Source organism: Dermacentor andersoni, chromosome 8 (genome assembly GCF_023375885.2).
Source record: "Dermacentor andersoni chromosome 8, qqDerAnde1_hic_scaffold, whole genome shotgun sequence".
Classification (NCBI taxonomy): domain Eukaryota; kingdom Metazoa; phylum Arthropoda; class Arachnida; order Ixodida; family Ixodidae; genus Dermacentor; species Dermacentor andersoni.
Genome location: NC_092821.1, coordinates 143,281,070 through 143,296,404, shown reverse-complemented (window position 1 = coordinate 143,296,404; position 15,335 = coordinate 143,281,070). Strand labels below are relative to the sequence as shown.

Genomic DNA, 15,335 nt, shown 5'->3' with positions numbered 1-15,335 from the left:
CATAGCCACTTCTGTGATGTGCTTATCTGGGTGTTTTACAAACCTTCCGCAGTGGACGCCGCAAGTATAAGTGGTTGTACGGGACTGGCGGTCGCGCATCGTTACGCAACTTCCCAAATAACAATACGAGTCCGTTTTGGCACTCGGTAGAGCAGGAAAGAAGGGATCCAAGTGAACTGCGTTCCGCAAATACATATATTTGTATAATATTTCCGGAGATAACTCAAAGAACGCTACTTGAAATCTTTATTTTTCACTCTAGCTTGTTTATTTGTTCTTGGCAGTATTCCAGTGCTTCTTTCCTGAGCGAGTCCATTTGATGTGGTTCTTTGTTCGTCTAGTAAAGGACAGGTGTGTCTCAAAGGCGTACTTGTGACATACGCCTTCTTTTCCTTTTTTTTGGCGGGTTTACGTCTCTTTACGGTAAACAGTGGGCATTATTCACATTTTTGGTAGGAAAGGTACCCCCCCTCATTTGCATAGAAAAGTTACCTTGCATTAGGTCCCCTCCCAAGAAATATCCTGGGTACGTGCCAGATTGTAATTATTGATGCCTCTTCAGGGCGTTTCTAAGCAAACGCACTTTCAAACCATGTGACGCAAAGACTGCTGTCTTCCTCATGGGTCAGTGCTGAAGACAAGCTACCGGGCCAGCTCATGGTATTGCGAGCGTCTTCTTTAGGTGGCTGCGCATGCCTGCTAAAGCGTGTGCGTAATCAAACGATGTTGAAAAAAAGGGCAGTGTGAACATTGGGTTGCTTGTGGGCAGGAAGTTCGCTGGGCCTGTGTTTGGCACAAATGGGCACTGTTCACAAAGAACACTGCCATCCCAAGCAGCTATAGTCTTTGGCACTGCTGCTAATTTGTTTTTGCAGCTGCGACAGTAAGATTCGAAATAATTGCTTATGGATATTGTCCGCAGTAGAAATATCTAGAGGATTTCAAAGAGCATGAAGACATTGAATGTAAGGAAGTACAAGCATGATGAACGAGCGCTCGTATTCAGCCTAGAAACTTTAGCTTGTTTAGACCATGAAGGGGCACAACCTTGAACATATTTCTGGGGCGAGCAGCGCAACCCAGACGAAGGACAAAACGAAAGGAATGATACGAGTGTAGACTAACAACTGGTTTATTTTTTCAAACAAGTGATTAAGTATGCAGAGAATCGGATCATTTGATGAAGTGACGCGTACAAGTGGTGAAAGGTTGTCAGCCTCTTGCCATTCAAAAACTCCATTTCTTTATCATGCAGACAGATAGAAGTCTGGCTGACGCTTGTGCATGAGTTGACGTACATGAAGTCGGCTTCCACAATCTCGCACTCAAATTGATTTCTATTTTTATGTAATATTTCAGCTTTTTTCGAAAAAGATTTGCATGGGCAATTTCAACAACACGCGCCCAGATTCGAGCCTGTTCCATTCCTGGCCGCACCTTGGTACTTCCTAAGGCGGCGATCCCCACCACGGAGGACCATCCGGCAATTGACTCCCGCCTCGCCCACCTGTTAGCCGCTCGTACGAGCCTGACCAACCGTTGGCATAAGCAACGTCACAACCGTCGCCTGCGCCGCCGCATCGCATACCTCGATCGCGAGATCGAGCATCACACAACTGTGCTCGCCCGCCAACAGTGGGAGCAGCTTTGCTCAGGGATCTCCGGTCAGCTGGGCTGCAAGCAATCCTGGCATCTCCTCCGCCACCTCCTCGACCCTGCTTCCGCCAAGTCAGTCGCTCGGCAACAATTACAACGCGTTGTCCGGGCCTACCCCGGCGACACACCGTCGCTGATAGCAGACCTGGCCGCCAAATACCTCCAGCTGCCACCCCCTGGCACCTCTTCTTCCCCTCTCGCGTCCTACTCCGGGGCCCCCAACCCCGAACTAGATGCCGATATCACGGAAGCTGAAGTCTACGCGGCGCTACACAAGCTCCGCACCACCTCCGCCCCCGGTCCAGATCGCATTCCCAACAAACTTCTCCGAAATCTTGATGCCCCTTCGGTCCTTGCCCTCACTTCGTTCCTGAATGAGTGCTGGCGCTCCGGCAACCTCCCCCAGTCGTGGAAACACGCTCGCGTGGCTTTCATCCCGAAGCCGGGCAAGAAACTCACAATCGAGAACCTCCGGCCCATCTCACTCACTTCGTGCGTCGGCAAGCTCATGGAGCACGTCGTCCTAGCTCGCTTGCAAACGTACACAGACGCTCACCACCTCCTTCCCCACACCATGATTGGTTTCCGCCCCCACCTCTCCACACAAGACGTCCTCTTGCAACTCCACCACGACCTTCTCGATCCGCCCACCTTCTCGGACACTAAGGCTCTCCTTAGCCTCGACCTTCACAAGGCGTTCGACAACGTCTCCCATTTGGCTATTCTTACCGAACTCGCCACCATCAACCCTGGCTCTCGCACCTACCACTACATTCGCTCCTTCCTCTCGGCCCGCACGGCCGAAATCATCGTGGGAGATCTCTCGTCTCCCACGTATGCACTTGGATCTCGTGGTACCCCTCAGGGCGCCGTCTTGTCACCTTTTCTTTTTAATCTCGCCCTTCGCTCACTTCCCGACAAGCTTGACCGTATCCCCGATCTCAAACACACCCTGTACGCGGACGACGTAACTCTTTGGGTCACGTCTGGCTCCGACGGGCACATTGAGCAGACGTTGCAACGCGCAACTGACGTCGTCACGAGTCACGTGCACGCGGCCGGTCTCGCTTGCTCGGCGGCCAAATCGGCCCTCCTCCTCATGCGGCCCCCCGACCGGCGTCGCCACAAGACGCCTCACCCCACCATCACGATTCACGCCAATTCTACTCCCGTTCCCGTCGTCTCGCATCTCCGGGTGCTCGGGCTGATAGTACAGTCAAACCGCCATAATGCTCACACCATCGACCAGCTCTCGCTTTCGGTTCAGCAAACCGCGCGCATGCTCGCTCGTGTCCGAGCGCGGCGCATCGGCATGCGCGAACACGATCTCCTCCGCCTAGTCGACGCTTTCGTCGTTTCCCGTCTCACGTACGGCCTTCCTTATACGCGTCTTCTCAAATCGGAACGCGACAAGGTCGACGTCCTCATCCGCCGTGCATACAAGACTGCTCTCGGCCTTCCCCCCAACGCGTCCACGGCGCGTCTCCTCCGCCTGGGAGTCCACAACACGCTCGACGAACTGATCGAAGCTCACCGCACCGCTCAGGTGCAACGCCTTCATCGTTCGCCGACCGGTCGCTACATCCTCTCTTCCATCGGTCATGACATGTCTTCTCACCCACCAGACCTGGTCTCACTACCGCATGCTCTTCGGGCAGTCTTTTCCATCAAGCCGCTACCCAAGAATATGCTCGCGGGACACCACGACGCCCGTCGCCAAGCCCGTGCGGCCATGCTTCACGCCAAGTACGCCGACCACCCGGCCATCGCCTACGTGGATGCGGCCCGATACGCCTCGCCCGGGGACGCCTTCGCAGTCGTCTCCGTCTCCCCCTCCTCGGCACCCTCGGCACCCTTGGGGCCGATAATCACGGCTGCCACCGTTCGAACGCCCTACGTCGTCGAGGCTGAGGAGGCGGCCATCGCTTTAGCCGCCACCTCGACCGACGCCAGCGTCATACTCTCCGACTCCAAGCACGCCATCTCCAATTTCGCCCGAGGTCTCGTCTCGCCTACCACCTTACGGCTCCTTCGCCCACTTCTACTGCGGGACGAACCGTGTCACATAGAACTGGTCTGGGTTCCCGCCCACTCGGGTCACCCCGGCAACGAGTCGGCTCACCAACACGCTCGAGGATTCGTCGACCGAGCGGTGGGCCCCTCCGCGTCGGACGCCCCGGTGCCGGAGCCCCTGGTCACCTACCACGACATTACCCAGCACTATCGCCTCGAACGGTACGCCTACCCACCCCCACATGGCAGTCTTCCCAAGCGGTCCGAGATCGCCTGGCGTCGCCTCCAGACCCGCACCTTTCCGTGCCCCCTAGTGTATTCGCACATCCACCCTGGTGTCATTGATCCACGCTGCTGCCTGTGCGGCGACGTTGCCTCCTTAAACCACATCCTCTGGGGCTGCCCGGAAGACCCCCCGCCCACCGACCTCGTCTCGCCACCCCCCACCGACGAACAATGGGAGGCCCTTCTCTCCAGCACCGACCGAGACATCCAAACACGGGTCCTGGCACGAGCTGAAGCCTCCATCGTGAAGCACAGCCTGGAAGCCTACGTAGCTTAGCCACCCTTATCCCTTACCCCTTCTAATAATAAAGTTGACACTCACTCACTCACTCCTAAGGCGGATGTTAAGGCAGCGTCCCATCTGCCCGAAGTACTTTTCGCCGCACAAAAGTGGAATAACGTAGACCTCTCCCACCGAACTGCCATGAGCTGCCCCGTTTGTATGACGTGGCGCATGGTCTTGGATGCCTGTTTAGGTCTATTGACGCGATTGCAAATCTTGTTTAACGAGTTTTTATCTGAAAAGATGACTTGTGACAGCATGTCTCATGGCTGACTTTTTTTAACCCATGCCCCATCCGGCGCGATCGAATTATGGATGACTGCAAACTTTTTACCGTTTCAATCTGTTTCTGGGGTGCTTCCGTTTTTCTTTATTTTCTTCACTAGCCCTTAACGTATTTACACGACAAGAGATATTGGATAACCTTACTTCTCTAGACGACTAAGCTGTTGCGAAAATATCACATTGGTGAGGTGGCCGATGGCACAACTTTTTAAGTGCGGGAGCTAAACACGTCGTAGAAATGCCTCTTTCCAATCGTTTTGAATGTGCCGACGCATATTGTTTAGAATTGGTTTGCTTGTTCTGGGGTTATATTGCCAACAAATATGTTGTGCTGTTAATCTTAAGTGTAAATCTAAAAATTGAATTTCTTTATTAATGGGCAGTTCATGAGTAAATCTGAGACCCATTCCTTCTTTATCAAAGGCTGCGAAATAAACGCCAATATCTCAGGAACTTGTTTCAGAGCGGATAACTACGAAGTAGTCATCAACAAATCTGAAGCACATAATCACTCTTCCTGCCGAGATGCTCTCGAGCGCCCGGTCAATACTGCAGAGAAACATTTTGCTAAGAATTGGTGGGACCTTGGAGCCAATGCAGAACCCCTGCATCTGAACCCCTGCATCAGAATCATAACTTCGTTGTCTCAGATAACGAACGTGAAACTAAGATAAATAAGGAACAGTTTGATCTGATCAATGACTGAACTGTGACGCCACTCTGACTCCTTAACTAAGCCATCGTTATCAATAATGCAATCTTCGTCTTCGTCAACTGATTTCTAGGAAGGGAATAATATAAATCGGTGATGTCAACACTGAAGGCTGTGCATGCTGAATACAACCCTTCTTGGAAAAAAACTGAACGACTTCTGGGTTTTTTTATTGTGAGTGGGTTTCCTACCTGGAGCCCTGCTAAGTTTTTATGAATATAACGAGAGCCTCCGTCTTGCAAAGTGTTTCTCTCAGACACAATTGCGCGTAAAGGTTGCTCAGGTTTACGCATTTTTATCATAAAGAAAACCTCCAAGTTCAACCCCTGACATTTCTTTACTGTACTACATATACGCTCAAAGTTCAACTCCAGCAACAATTTCTTTGCTTCATCTTTGACTTTCTTAGGTTCAGTGTATGCCTTCTTGAAGTTTTTTATTAAAGCGGTTGAGGCTTTCTCGGAAAACTGCCCTTCTGTTAGGAGGACGAAGTACCATTCTTTATCAGCGGTCAACACTTTCACTTCGTTATCTCTTAAAAATTGCACAAGGGGTTGGATCTTTTGCACTCTGCCACTCCGGTTTCCTTGAGATTTGGCGAACAAGTAAAAGCACTGAGAAAGGCACCTGAATTTAACATCTACTTCTACATGCCATGACACTCATCTAATGGCGGCTATTTTATTGACTGGGTGTAGGCAAGATTCTAGGTATAACGTTTTGCATAACTTAAAGATGTTCATGTGCTTATCTGAAACTACAATATCGGTCAGGTTCAGCACTTTGGTCATGGGCTTCGGTTTCTTCTCCTTGGGAATAGGTTGCGCCGGACGTTGCTACAGAGGAATTCCTGCTAATACTCGCTTGTCCTAGACAACTCGTGGTATCGAGGGCACTCTCGTGGGCTTCCATTCATGAAACCGCAAACGGACTTGACGCAGTCTCGCAGCTTCCTGGCCTGGCTCATTCATTCGCAGTGCAAGATCTTGCAGATCCTTCTCGTGTGGCCAACCGTGCGGCAGAAAATTCCGTACAGAGCCATGACTTCTGGACACGTACCGTGGTGAAGAGGCCAAGACGCAACCCTTGCACCTCTTGCCATCTTGGACGTCTTGCACGTCTTGGCATCTTAGCCATGACACGTGTCCAGAAAAAGTTGTGCCTCTGCGCGGAATTTTCTGCCCCACGGTTCGTCAAACCAGAAAGATTTGTAAGATCTTGCGGCGCGATGGAATGAGCCAGACCAAGATACTGCGGGACTGCCTCAAGTCTGTTTGCGGTTTTATGAACCTGGAGCGTCTATCTAGCACACTAAACAAAAGTCAGGGGTTCACCCTTGAGGTTTTATTTAAGATAAAAAAGCATAAACCTGAACAACCTCTGCGCACAATTGTGTCTGAGAGAAACACTTCGCAACACGTAGTTTCTGGTTATACTCAGAAAAACTTAACAGGGCTCCAGGTAGAAGACCCATTCAAAGTAAAAAACTCAGAAGTTGTTCGTTTTTTTTCTAGAAGGGGTGTATCCAGCATGCACAGCCTTCATCAATGACGTCACACATTTATATTATTGCCTTTCTGGAAATCAGCTGATGACGACAATCAAAGACGCATTATGGATAACAATGAGTTTAAGCTCAGGAATGAGGGTGACGTCCTGGTTCAGTCATTTCTCGAACTCTTGGTTTTTTCTTTAAATTCCACGTTCATTATGTGGGATAACGAGGTTAGGATTCAGAAGCAGGGGGTCTGCATTGGCTCTCATGTCGCACCAATTCTTGGCAAGATCTTTCTCGGCAGTGTTGACCGGGAACTTGAGAGCACCTTGGCATGAACAATGATAAAGTGTTTCAGGATTGTTGACGACTACTTAGCAGCTATCCACTCCAAAACAAGTTCGAAAGATATTGGCGTTATTCTCGCAGCGTTTGATAAGGAATGAGTCTCAGATTTACTCATGAACTGCCGATTAGTAATGAAATTTAATTTTTGGATTTACAGGTAATATTAACCGCACAATGTGTTTGTTGGGAGTAGTAGCTCAGGACTAGAAAACCAATTCTAAACAACGCGCCGGCGCACTCAAAACTAGTGAAAAGAGGCAATGCTAAGCAATGCCATCAAATCGCCAATGTGAGCTTTTTTATACAGCTTAATCGTTTATAAAAGGTCAGTTTTTCAATATCTATTGTCGTATCAATAAGTGAAGGGATAGTGAAAAACTAGAAGCACCCCAGAAACAGATCGAAACGGCAAAAAAGTTTGCAGTTATCCCTTATGTACATCAGATGGGGCACGCGTTAAAGAAAGACAACCATGAAATATGGTGTACAAGTCGTCTTTCCAGCTGAAAACTCGTTAAACAAGATTTCCAATCGCGCCAATAGACCTAAACAGGCGTTCAAGCTGCCCCGCGTAAAACACACGGGGCAGCTTGTGGCATGCTCTGTGGGAGTGGTCTACGTTATTCTACTTTCATGTGGCAAAAAGTACTTTGGGCAGACGGGACATTGCCTTAACATCCACCTTAGGGAGCACCAAGGTGCGGCCAGGAAAGCAACAGGCTCGAATCGGGGCGCGTATTGTTGAAATTGTCCATGCAAATCTTGTTCGAAAAAGAAACCGATATATTATATAAAAATAGAATTCAAAGCAACCACGAAAATATGGAAGCTACTTCATGCATGTCAACTCAAACGCATACATTAGCCAGACTTCTATCTTTCAGCATTCAGCATGGCAAGATAGGCTGACACTCTTTCACCACTTGTACACGGCACTTCACGTGATCGCATTCTCTGTATATTTAATCACTTGTGTGAAAAAATAAACTACCCGCCGTGGCTGCTCAGGGGCTATGGTGTTGGGCTGCTGAGCACGAGGTTGTGGGATCGAATCCTGGCCACGGCGGCCGCATTTCGATGGGCGCGAAATGTGAAAACACCCGTGTACTTAGATTTAGGTGCACGTTAAGGAACCCCAGGTGGTCAAAATTTCCGGAGTCCTCCACTACGGCGTGCCTCATAATTGGAAAGTGGTTTTGGAACATAAAACTCCATATTTTTTTAATAAGCTAGTTGTTAGTCTGCACTCGTATCGCGTACTTCCTTTTTTCCTTCGCCCGGGTTGTGCTGCCCACCCCTAGGAATAAGTTCAGTCACCCACTCGCCCCGCTTGCTGTGTTAATACAATCTTCAACCTGAAAATGAGAAGATTACTGTTGCGTTAGTATTGTTTTACAACACTTGGTCGGATTTATAGAGGGATACAATATTTTCATTATTACCTTTGTATATTACGTGACAATAGCTCCATGGTGATGCTGTTCTTTTTCTGCACTCCCTTTCTTTTTGGCGCATTGTTCACACCTGCCGCATTAAACTAGTTCTTTACATCAATATTTTGCGTGGTATTGTATTTATTAAGTGTCTTAATTCCTTTGCTATTTACGTTTTCCTTGGTTCTCGTTCCCAGGTCACCGCGCCCATTCCTACTATCTCAAGCTGCCTCAGCTTCTGCCGAGGATGGGATCTATGGACGGCGATATTGATATTGAGTGGGGCAATTAAGTGTATATACCTAAACCAGCTAGTTAATTATTTGATCGGCCGGACGCTCCACATTCCAGCAGACCAACGGCACCGATTCTCATCGGAGTCGTCAGAGATGAGGCTCGCCACAGTCGCTGACGCGGCCTTAGCGGCGCTGCCGTATTACAACGCGAAGAACTGCACTGTCCCTCACGGCTGCTTCTTGCTGGCGTATGTTATCATCACGTTTGACGTAATACGTCACCAAAAAACTGCTGGAACGAGGACGACCTGTGGTCGCAGTACGTGTTTTCACTATAAGCTTTTGGGCATAATTGTGTGATGGATTAGGGCACACGTGTGAAGAAAAGGTATTGCCATGCGGAGGAAGACGATTGGTCATCGTAATATCGTGAAGCATGTTATAAAGCATGCTTTTGTGATTCTTTATGTAGTTTACGATTATGCACTAGAGGCTCGGCTAGTTCTGAAAGGGGTGGTAGAGGCGTGCACAACGGACAATCTACATGCCATGATGTAATTCGCTCCTATTATCACAGTTTTCTTCACCTGCTTTCTTATTGGCGACTTTAATTTTCCTAATATAGTTTGGAACAACGATCTACCTAACTTACTATCCCTTTGTGATACAGAAGAATTCTTGGATATCTGTACGACATTTTCGTGAACTCGGTTAGCTACACAATCCACAAGAATCGCATCCGATTCCGTAAACATTCTAAATTTGATTTTAACCAATCGTCCAGATTATAACTCTTTCATCCATTGCTGATCCAGTATTAGTGATCATCTAATGCTAAATATTCACCTTAATACTTCAATTCCGAAACTTCCAAATAGTAAAAATAAAAAAAATATTAGAGACTTTAGGAGACCTAACTTTGAAGCAATAAATAAAGAGCCGAATCTATTTCTTAACATATTCTCGAGGGATTTTGAACATCTTACTGTGCAGTCAAACCGGAATATATTTTCGACAGAGGTAAATCACTTAATCAATAAGCACATCCCAACTCGTACTATAACTTGCAACTCGCGCAAGCCTTGGTACAACAATCATTTAAAGCGGCTATCTAACAAAAAAACAAGACTGTCGTTCTTCAAAGCAATCACCTACTGACTCATGATGGGAAGCCTACACATTAGCAACTAACGCCTATGTAGCCACACTCAAATGCGCTAAAGAAACGCTCTTATAAACCACATTACAATCTACGTTGACAACTAATGTAAAAAAAATTATGGTGCGTCATACAACCGCTTTCCGATGAGTCTATCGCTCTTAACAATTGCTCTGAGAACCCTTTTCCCAAGAACCTATGCGCAACTCTCCTGAATAATGACTTAGTAGTTCTGCGGAAACCCGCAAGGTGGAGACAAGTAATTCAACTCTGAGGCTTTTCTTTCGAGGAACCCGTATGGCTTTCCTTTGTAGCACTTGCTACGAACGGGTGGATGTTTGATTTCCCCTTTATTAATTAATTCTCTCCACCTTGCGGGTTTCCGCAGAACTACTACGTCAAACACTTGCCTTTGCCTCGTGTTGTCGACAAATTCGACTTCGCTCTGCCATCTGCTAGCCGCCTGGTTAGCTCAGATGGTAGAGCGGCTGCCCCGGAAAGGCGGTGGTCCCGGGTTCGAGTCCCGGACCAGGACGAATTTTTCTTCAACTCTGAGGCTTTTCTTTCGAGGAACCCGTATGGGTTTCCTTTGTAGCACTTGCTACAAACGGGTGGATGTTTGATTTTCCCTTTATTGATCTCCTGAATAATACCTTTGCTAAAAATTTCTATTGCACTACGGATATTGAACTACCTGTCTTGAGTGACAAACTTTTTAATTATGTCTCCAGTGACTGTTGAAGTTTCCAGTGTTATTTGACTAACAGATTCATTGAATATACATTCGTTCCCCGGCTTTGGTAACATCAGTGCTAAATTTATGAAAAACACCTGCTCTTACAATTTCATTATATTAGCTCAAACAATCGCAAAACACATAAACTGTTCTGTCAAAATGAAAACAGTAAAAATTATTCCTTTGCACAAATTCGCCAGCAAATCAACGCCTACAAATTATCATTAAACAGCACCTGCTGCAATCTACTAGAACGTATCTTTACTAACCTTGCAGATTTTCTTGAGTCTAATTAATTTTTTCGTCATCACAACATTGATATCAAAAATCATTCTCATATGAATCGCAAGTATTAACGTTTACTCAAACACTATACCAAATACTTGATCCTTCTTCTTTTGCTAATTTCATATGTTTACATTTTTCAAAAGCCTTTGGCAAAGTGTGCGATATATTCTACTTTATAAGCTAAGCAAATGCAACCTTGATCATAATGTTCCAAAATGGATAGTCATTTCTCGTATAATGTGACAATGACAGATTGGCAAAATTTGCCTGCTGTTTTCTGTTACAGGCTTGGTACCGACAAATCTCCTCCGTCCTGGTCTCCGCGAGCGACACATGCTCCGGCATGTTGTTACTTAGTGGAGCGGCCAAGGAGCTCATCGCGATATATATGAGGGAGAGTGATTTCTACGCGTTTTGCGTAAAGCTAGGTAAGTGAATGTGGATATTTATATTTTTGTTTTCATAGCTCCTCGTTTGCAAACACTTTCTTAGACTTTCTCGCAATATAAAAATTTAATAAGAGAAAGAAATAAGTGTGCGTACAAAAATGGTGATTGTCAATGGGAGCGAATAGCCAAGTGATTCTAGCGAGGTATTTGCTTCAGCTGCATTGCTGCCGAGCCATTTTTGTTTTGTATCAGGATCGGTGCTTAGGTCTGTTGCCGTGATGGGCATATTTTGAGTAATAGTAATTGAATTGTGACTAGGTTTCACTTTTATTGTCTAACATACCTGAAGGGTCTTTTTAAGCAGCCCTTGTTAAGGCAAACTCAAAGGAATCAGTTTAGGATCAAAAGATTTGTAAAAAGGTGCCAACATACCCTAACTGATGCTATCAAAGTGTTATTGAGTATATATGTACACTAATTGCAATCACTGATGATACATCACATGCGCAGCTATTTAACTTGCTAGCGTTAAGTTTCATATGCGGTTTGTTCCACTAGAGTGACACATTGTAGAGATCCCTGTGCAGCTTATATGAATCATCAGGGTTAGTGATATTTCGGTATATATTTCACGACTATCTGCAAACGGAATAATTTATTATGGTGTTACACATTGGGAAATTATTAGTATAAATCAAGAACAGCAAAGGCCCCATAACAGATCCGCGTGGCACTCCGGATGCAACTCATGGCAGAGCAGATGAATAGTTATTGGCTGTGGCATATTTAGCTCGATTGGCGAAAATCTTAATCCAAGGCAGCACATTTGGGTGTATATATTGTCCCACGCTAAGGCAAGAGCAAGCAACAGTACCAGCAGCCAGACACCAAGGGACGGTTCTGCAGCTGGCTCAGGATCTCTTTTAACTTTGTCGTCTTTTTCGCCTTTTTTGCTGGGCACGCAATGCCGACCGTTTGCTGGCTCAAAAGACCAGGTGGCATTATTTCCCCTCCCAATGAAGTGTCTACTCGATGCCCAAACGCAAGACGTACGCGGAAAATACAAATATCGGGTAAGACAAAAAGCAGGAAACGCACTAGCACACATACGGACATGCACATGAGGCAAAAAAATGGGTTCTATGGCCGTGAACAAAAAAAAAACGCTACGCAGTTCTTTGAAGGACGACGGGACTACAGCAAAAAAAAAAGAAAGTTTGCTTCACCAGTCCATTATATTAACATCACCGTGTTACATACGGCTTGAGGTGGACTACGTGTACAATCTCTGCGCGTGGTAATCGGCGCTTGGGCGATGGCCGGTCTCCTTCTGGAATCACTTCATAGTTCGCGTCGCTTACACGCTTTAGTACTGTGTATGGTCCGAAGTACTTGCTCAAGAGTTTCTCGCTGATGCCTCGTCGTCTAATAGGAGTGCAAACCCAATCTAGGTCACCACGCTCATAGGCAACTTGTCGATGGTGGAGATTGTAGCTTACTGCATCTATACACTGCTGCTGTCTTATGCGCACACGGGCCAGTTAGCGTGATTCCTCGGTGTGCTGAATGTACTCCTCGACGTGAAGAGCTAACTGGTCGAGCTGATCGATGTCTTCATACGGAATCATGGCCTCTAGCATATTTTCAACATTTCGACCATAAACAAGGCGAAACGGCGTGAATCGTGTAGTTTCCTGCGTGGCAGTGTTGTACGCAAATGTTACGTACGGCAGGATTTCGTCGTACGATTTGTGCTGCACATCCACGTACATAGAGATCACGTCTACCAGTGTTTTGTTTAGTGTTTCTGTTAAGCGGTTAGTCTCAGGCTGGTATGCAGTGGCCTTTCGATGACTCGTGTAACTCAACTTCAAGATGTCGTCCAGAAGCTTCGCCGTAAATGCCGTACCTCGGTCAGTGATGATGAATGACGGTGCGCCATGTCGAAGCACAATGTGATGCATAAAAAACTCGGCAACTTCAGATGCTGTCCGGCGTGGTAGTGCCTTCATCTCAGCGTAACGCGTCAAGTAATCAATTGCGACAACGATCCAATTATTGCCGGAGGCAGACGAGGAAAATGGTCCAATAAGGTCCCTTCCAACTTGATCAAATGGCGTACGCGGAGGGTCAAAGGGTTATCGAAGGCCTGCAGGCTTGAAGGGTGGTGACTTGCGGCGCTGGCTTTCACAGCATCCTTTCACGTAGCCTTTGACGCAAGCAGTCAGTCTAGGTCAGTAGTACAGTTGTCGCACCCTGTTCAGAGTCCAAAGTGAGGAGATGTCGGCTCGTCGTGGCAAGCTAATAGGATGTCGTCGCGAAGGGCTTGAGGCACTACTAGAAGATGTGGTTTGTCGCCGGCACTTGTGTCTTTTTGTACAAGATGCCCTCTCTTAGGCAAAATGACAACCATCGCGAAATAGGGCGAGGAATGGACGCGATGCCGCTTTCTACGTGATCGATGATGGGTCTTACCTCCGCGTCCGATCGCTGTTTATTGAGCAGACCCGGCCCGCTGAGGGCTCTCGGGAAGGCGCTGTCGTCTTCCCCGTCAGGGTTTTGAGATTCAACAGGTGCTCGTGATAGCGTGTCAGCATCTTCATGTTTTCTGCCTGACTTCTATAGGATGGTGATGTTAAATTCCTGGAGTCGCACACTCCAACGTGCCACTTGCCTAGAAGGGTCTCGCAGGTTGGCCAACCAGCACAAAGAATGATGATCGGGCACAACTTTAAATGGCCGCCCGTTGAGATGCGGCCTAAACTTTGTAGTAGCCCAAAAAAACGCGAGGCACTGCTTCTCAGTGCTGGAAAAATTGTACTCGTCGTGTGACAGAGTGCGGCTCGCGTAGGCAATAACTCGTTCAGTTGGTCCACCAGCCGAAAATGTTAAGTAATTAAGTCTTCCAAAAAATTCGCTCTCTTTGCTGTAGATATGTTCTACATAAATTTATACATACCTCTTGCAGCTCAAAAATTTTTGAAGGCTGCCTGTAGCAGACACAACAATCTTTGCCCATGGGCCCCATTGTCGTCGATTTCACCGGTATTGTGAAGCTAATACAGGGCCTGAAGTTATCGTCCAGTTGTGTTGACAGCATAAATTCAAAGTGTGTGAAAAATACTGCTGTTTATTTTAGCGTATACTTGTCGCAACTTTTCACTAAACCTGTTGAGCACTCCACAATGCCAGCTGATTGAAAGGTTGCAAGGGTGGTTACGCCCTTCAAACAAGGTAATCCGAATTCTCCTTTTAACTACAGGCCTATTTCATTAACAAGCATTCCCACTAAACTTCTAGAGGCCATTATATACTCTAATCTCGTTTGTTTTCTTTAATGCCACTAGATTTTTAAGTTCTAATCAGCACTGGTTTCGAAAGAATATTTCTTGCGTGACTCAACTCTTTCACTAATATCTTAGCATCGGCTATAGAATATCGGCTATACCCGTTTGCTCTATGATCCAAACCGCTCTCTTTCTCTCTTAAACTTACGCCTAACATTCTTTGTTCCATCGCTCTTTGCACGGTCCTTAACTTGTTTTCGAGCTTCTTTGTCAGTCTCAAAGTCTCCGCCCCTTATGTCAGCACTGGTAAAATGCGCTTATTTTAAACCAACACGCGTGGTTTTATTTCTTTCTTAGCAAGACTAGCAACGAGCTGAGCTACCATCCACCTCTTATTGCCTGCATTGAAGACACGCCATCCTTCAAAGCAGCCGTCACCATGCATATCATTTTGCAGGCATCTGCATTATCATTTTCGAATTTTGCTGTACTTCTTTGTTTTGTGTCTTCGTTGTTTTTTTTTCGCCCACCCCCTCTGCACCGCGGCTGTTGGCTTTGAGGGTATTGTAGTAAATAGGTAAATAAATAAATAAATAAATAAATAAATAAATAAATAAATAAATAATAATAATTCTTGTTCATGAGGTGGTCTCGCACACAAAACTGCTTGCACAAAAGAATGAAAGTCCATAATCAACTAGTCAAGAAGAATCTGCACAATGAACATTTT

General features: G+C 46.7%; 1 non-coding gene across 1 annotated transcript; it reads left to right on the top strand.

Moving 5' to 3' along the window:
* Positions 1 to 10,366: 10,366 nt before the first annotated feature.
* On the top strand, positions 10,367 to 10,441 carry TRNAS-GGA (transfer RNA serine (anticodon GGA)). The gene has a single exon. It is a non-coding gene; the product is annotated as a tRNA-Ser (tRNA).
* The last annotated feature ends 4,894 nt before the right edge of the window (positions 10,442 to 15,335 follow it).